Here is a 7,037-nt window from a genome sequence, read left to right as displayed (position 1 = left end):
CACGGCGGGGGACACCAGAAATGTGCTTCACACATTGTACCCATGTCGGGAATCGAACAGGGTCTTCGGCGTGACGAGCCAACGCCTTAACCACAAGGCTACCCAACCTTGTAGTCATTGATAACCCTACAAGCTAGATGGCTAGATGCCTAGATGACTAGAACGCAGCACTTAATGAATAGATGAGTGGAGGGGATAGAGGACAAGAAACATGATATTATTGTCATACATAGGCTACTGCCGCTGAAATCAATGCAAGGGGATACAGATATTTCTATTGTGACAGGGGCTTTACAAGACGTATGCCCCCGATAAAAGAACGATAAACTGTTTGAAGGGTCTGGCAACAGAATAATAAAAGCGACAAAAACATGGCCGGCCATAGCAACAAGAAATCTCTTTTAAAAACAGTGTCCACTGCTGTATTCAGACTGAACCATGAACATGTGTATGAATCACTATGCACCACCGGTGACACCCGTCACAAACACATGCAAAGGCAAGTTAATTGTTCAACCGCACACAAACACGGGAAGATATGGTACAAGTCGAAAAAGGAAATTGATCGGACATAACTGTGGTCACTGATCAGTCAAATGTTTGATGTCCTCCACATGTCTACGATGAAACGTTTTGGTCCTCCACATGTCTACCATGAAATGTTTTGAAATGAAAGGGATATGTAAAGGGTTTTGTCGCTTTATTCTTCTCTTCATAAACCGAATAATCAGGACAAATGATCGCTTTTCCCAAAGGCGGTGTAAACATTTTACAGAAGACGCAAACTGTGTGTCACATCTTTACCGGTTCAAGCTGCTGGGAGATCGCAATGATTCGTTTTAATTCAATATAAAGACGTCAGCCAAGCGAAACTTAGATGACATTTGCTAGGGGCAATTTGTGCGAAATCTCAGACTTTATCTTTCATTTCATGTACTTTCATATGAATGTATGTAATAGCAGGGTCATTCATCAAAAATATGCAACAGCTAGGTATTTCAATATGAAAAAATTCTTGAAGCCTATGGGCGTTGTTGGACGTGGGAAGCCCCCAGCTAATATAGGTGTTCACCGCTGTAGGAGTGTTATGCTTATCACAAATGATGATGTATCTTGTATCATGATGATATCTAAAGGGTGTGTTTAATTAAAGTTTAACTTGAGCATCGGGTATATCTATGATCTCATAGTTAAATATTAGTCAAATAGCCAGTTCCCTTTCACGGATTTACCCTCCAGTGCTAGAAAATCAGGACCAGTGAAGCCGCTTCATCTATATTAGGATCTATGCATAAAGATCCAGAGTGACAAAGTACTATCCACACTATCCTTTATTGTGTCACCAGCTGTGGTATTGCTGGAATAACGCTTAAAGAGGAGTAACACCATACTCGGTCTCTCATTCATTTGTATATTGTGTTGTTCACTAATGCTCACTGCTTTTTAATATTCTCAACTAGTTTTAACTCGAATCTGTGATATTCTTGTTATTGTACACCCCATCGTTGACAGTTTTGTTTTTATTTAGACTAATTATTTGTATCATTAATATATAACTTCTCGTCACGATACGGCTGAATACTGCCGATGTGGCGTTAAATATTAACTCACTCACTCATTCATTCAATGTATGTTGCAGTCATGATTCCCAGTATACGATGATGAATTTATGTTCTGTAATGTTCTGTCATGTTCATTGAACCCCCTTCCACGGTGAACACTCCCTGAAACAGTCGTTATATAGCCAACACACGAATACCTAACTGTACACTGTATTCTCTGTCTGCACGATAATGGAGGAACATCTTCATCGTCCTTGCTATATATGCTACACGATGTTGGTGTCAGTGCGTCACTTCAAAAAAGAAACAAAAACATTTTTCATAATCATATACAAAGTCCAGTGGACTGCTGGCATGTATTTCTAAATCACTTTCAAATAGTGATGATACAGGTTTTCGACAAAAGGTGAGCATATCCTGCCCAAACGGTGGCAGCTGTCACAAACACATGCAAAGGCAAGTCAATGTTACAAGGCACACGTTGTACAAATCAAAATGGGGAATTACATGGAAAATTATTTGGGTCACTGATCTGGTCCGTCACAGGGGAACTGTCCCCCGACATGTCTTCCATAAAACCTTTTGATACCTGTACTAGGGCTTTGAATGCTGAAACCCTCGTCAAACAACACGACTTGAGCAATAGTCGCATGGCCCTCTTAATAAGCCGAGAGGTGTGTGCACCCATATTTGAATAAGCTGTCTGGCAAGATTCACGCCTCTATTTCCACATAGTACCAAACAAAGCTATGTTGCATGAATATATAATTTTCCTAAACAACTATAATGATTTCACATTTCATAAAGTATTGATGCGCATAAAACTGGTTTTGAAATAAAGGCTATTACGATGTTGAGAACCGTGTTGTTGTTATTGCCCTCAGCCGAAATCAAACCTTTTCTATTTTTATCTTAGTTAAACGAACTGGAGACGACAAACCGACATTTTTTGCCTCTTAACTGTATAGAATGTAAATCAAGTGTGACTTGTCATTGATATGTCCGTCGGCAATGTGGGAAGGTTTACTCAAACTATCCTTGTACTTCAAAATGACATAACCGATCGTGATCTGGAAAATGGCGTAGGTGAACAAACAAACAAACACTTATTTACAGTCGGCTGTTTGAACAGCGGGTCAGCACTCGTGCAAAGTAAGGGGGCGGCCGTCAACAGAATATGCCATCAACTGTAAACCGTCATATATAAATAGTTACTACAAACACGCGGGAGCTTATAATCTATACAAACGTTTCTTATATGTTCAAGGCATTATGTTGGGTATATTTTGTTGTTGTTGTTGTTTAACGTCGCACTCAGAAATATTCCAGCTATATGACGGCGGTCTGTAAAGTATCCAGTCTGGACCAGACAATCCGGTGATTAACATCATGAGCATCGATCCACGTAATTTGGATACGATGACATGCATCAACCATGTCAGCGAGCCTGGCCACCCGATCCCGTTAGTCACCTCTTACGACAAGCATAGTCGCCTTTTACGGCAATCATGGGTTGCTGAAGGCCTATTCTACCCCGGATCTTCACGGGTCATGTTGGGAAACTTAAAGGAAAAAAAGAATTTCATATTAATAAGAAATATGTACAATTCCAACTATATGATGAACATATGCCTCATTATCACCAGTGAGGACACTAGGTGTTCCCGAAAATGTGAGTGTGTCATGCCCCACCGGTGGTACCCGTCACAAACACATGCAAAGGCAAGCCAATTGTTCGCCTGAAAACAACACGAGAACATTTGGTACAAGTCAAAATAGGTTATTGCTTCAAACAATTTTTGGTCACATTTTGAAATGTTTGTCCCATATTGGAAATGTTATATTTACAAATTAATTCATACGGTTCATTACCCTCGTTCTACCTGTTCCTGTTCCCCAGGCTGTTCCTGGAACTCTTGTGAACGTGATAAGCGCAGTTATTAATGAAGTAACCCCAATACGGTCAAATAAATTCTTGTCAAAGCGGATACACAAGGTTAATACTCAACCAGTAGCTTAGGGTTCTCCTTTGTTGAAACAGCTTTTATTGACCTTGTGTCTCCACGTTTCAGAACAAATGGTTCCTTTAGCCACCATGTCAACATATTACCTTAATCATTTCATAACACGAACTATCGTAAGCGCATTAACCATAAAGTACGCTCACTGGAATTAAAATAAAACGCACGATACCCATGAAGAGAACGGAAGCGTTATATGAACTTCAGAAGAGCTGGTTCTTGCTCTCTGAAGTAACCTCCCCATATAACGAACGTATCCAGTAGACATCACAGCGCGCACCCGTTATTTCGAAGTGAAACGTCAATTTAAAATGTAAAACTTTGGGTATCAAGATAGAGACAGGGCAAGTCGCACATGTGCCATCTGCGACATTAGGGTCACTTTCAAGATTGTGGAACATAAAATATTTAAATCTACAAAGATTGTGAAATTTGGATATGATTTGTATATCTTCCAAACAGGTGCCTGTGTGAGGGTTGATCGTGGACCTATGCAGGAACACAACTAGATATTTACATTGTTCATACAACTTATTTGCTATATTTGTTATTTTTAATTTGTTTGAATGGATATTTACGATGGTTACATATTTCTACACGTACATAGCTTGTTACTTGACAGACTCTCTATTCAGAAAACTTAGAAATCATTGACATGGAACTCATATGACATTCCAGATGCTAACGTTTTTTACACGAAGAGTGCCATGTTTGTTTAAACCTGCTCAACCGCGAAACGGCCCCCGTCGGCAGTTACACATATGGGTTGACATATATGTATGCGCATAACTATTACATGCGCAGGACCGGGCTAACAGTCACACACTTGAAATGCATAAGAATTAAGGAATTTATTTCAAGGCGGGTGCGTGTATGTGCGTGTATGTGCGTGTGTGTGTGTGTGTGTGTGTGTGTGTGTGTGTGTGTGTGTGTGTGTGTGTGTGTGTGTGTGTGTGTGTGTGTGTGTGTGTGTGTGTGTGTGTGTGTGTGTGTGTGTGTTTGTTGTTTAATGTCGCACACCAGCTATGTGACTACGTCTTGTAAACAATGGAATCTGGACAAGAAAGTCCAGTGATTAATAATGTCAGCAACGATGATTATGATTATTATAAGTAGTAGTAGTAGTAGTAGTAGTAGTAGTAGTAGTAGAGTGAGTATGGTTTTACGCCGCTTTAAGCAATATCACGGCGGGGGACACCAGAAATGGGCTTCACACATTGTACCCATGTCGGGAATCGAACCCGGGTCTTCGGCGTGACGAGCGAAGGCTTTAACCACTAGGCTACCCAACCGCCCCCACATTAGAATGGCGGACACTTATCCATATGTAATGAACTACTGACCAACCGTCACTATGCTGGTATTGTAATTACGGAGAACAGATGATAAAAACTTTACCTTTGTGAGCCAGGAAAAGATACTGAAGATGTTGGTGATGTTGGAAATGATGTTGGTTGATGTTGACCTCAATCACGACGACGTGACAACGTCACGGTTTCACGAAGGACATAAACGTGACCTATTTTGGCTGTAGTTGCCACATACCGAGTGACACATGATAATGGGGAAACACGTTCTGAAAGACATATATTCAACCCCGCTGTGTTTTATAATTGTATCTAAACACTACACGAGTCGAATTTACTAGGATAAGCAACCGTACTTTGCAATATAAAATAACTGCTTCCATGCTGAGAGGCCGAATATGTCCAAATAAGCATTACGTGGAAGGAAGCTCGATGGCGTTAGATAGCGCTATTACTCGCTATTTCAGAACGGGTGAAGTCATGGAGAGTAGAGGTCTGGTTTCCTTGGTGTGAACATCCGTCATGGTCTGGAGTACAATGAGTCCACGTTTAGACGCAGTTAAAAAGAGATTTGTGTGTAGAGACAATGCCTTCATGTGATCCGTTATTGATAGAGGGAGATCGAACCTAGAAAAGTTACACCCAGTTTTGTACCCCTTTCAGCCCATGAAAATGCAATGATTTGTAAACGCGCAATTACAAGTTCTCCTCTGATGCAAACGACAATAATTATGCAATGTAGTCACGTATAACAGCCATCAAGTCATATCATTACACGGGTGGTCTAGAAGCCTGTGGTTCAATCTCTAGCTCGTCAGGCTTAATGCATAGGTTCGATCCTACGCACGCTATCACCCACTTAAAGACTCCATCGCAGAGAAGCTTCCTCTTTGCAGGCGGATCAAATTACTATGCATTCGCAAAATTATAGTCTTCTTTGCATTGTTACAGTGTTCATAATGATTGGCATACATTGTATAGTCCTTCTGCATGAGATTAAGCGGGAGGCACATTTATCTTAGTGTAGCGTTATGTTACAGCATTTGTTTGAAATACAATGCCTGTGGATGCTATGGACGCATTCCTGTGTGCAGCGAAACAGCCAGCGAACAATTGTAACGTTGACTGAAAGACCTGCTTTGATATTACCCATAGTGTTTTCTTTACCTATGTTTACGTATACCTGCAACCGTTAATCAGTTCTATGACTGCAATACGTGACTTGGTCCTCAGTGTATGACCAGAATCCACTTTACTATTCGCACTGTTCTGGTCTGGGAGGCTCGATAAAGAATGTGAATTACTTGTTACAATTTGTAGGCTAAAAACACGTACTTATTCTAGAACAGACTCTTTTGTCACGGAAATAGTCTATTTTGCAATGTTAAGACGGGTGATGTGTAAGAGACAATTTCATGACCACAACATTATCCTCTCATATGAACATCCTCCATGTTGGTGTGTTGCGCATGCAGATCAAGGGGACGTTACCCGTTAATGTGCCTTGCGCGTTGGTTGTCATAGATTCTAGCAGGTATACACGGTTGTAATATGTATGTTTGGTGAGAAATACATTTCAAATGAGGATGATATATGTGTGTAAGTGATGCAAAACAGAGGCCAACCTCCACAGCTTGTTTAAGTTTTATTGGGGGTTACGTTAGTGCGTCTGTGAGTGTTTAAAGGTGGGTATTGTAGGATGATAATGCGATGCATGAATGCACGTTTCCGGGCTGACACAATAGCATTCATTGTGATGTTTGTGACAAAAACTGCATGTAATCGACTTTAACAGTCACAAGGGGAGTTGTGTACAACGTCTACTGCAACACTGTCACAAGGGAGACGTGTAAAACGTCTACTGCAACACTGTCACAGGGGGAGATGTGTACAACGTCGTCTGCAACACTGTCACAAGGGGAGTGTGTACAACGTCGTCTGCAACACTGTCACAAGGGGATATGTGTACAACGTCTAATGCAACACTGTCACAGGGGGAGTTGTGTACAGCGTCTACTGCAACACTGTCACAAGGGGAGTTGTGTAAAACGTCTACTGCAACACTGTCACAAGGGGAGTGTGTACAACGTCTACTGCAACACTGCCACAGGGGAGTGTGTACAACGTCGTCTGCAACACTGTCACAG

This window comes from Haliotis cracherodii, unplaced genomic scaffold (assembly GCF_022045235.1).
Source record: "Haliotis cracherodii isolate W230 unplaced genomic scaffold, xgHalCrac1.p SCAF_19, whole genome shotgun sequence".
NCBI lineage: Eukaryota > Metazoa > Mollusca > Gastropoda > Lepetellida > Haliotidae > Haliotis > Haliotis cracherodii.
The sequence above is the reverse complement of the archived record's forward strand: the minus strand, read 5'-3'. Positions refer to the sequence as shown.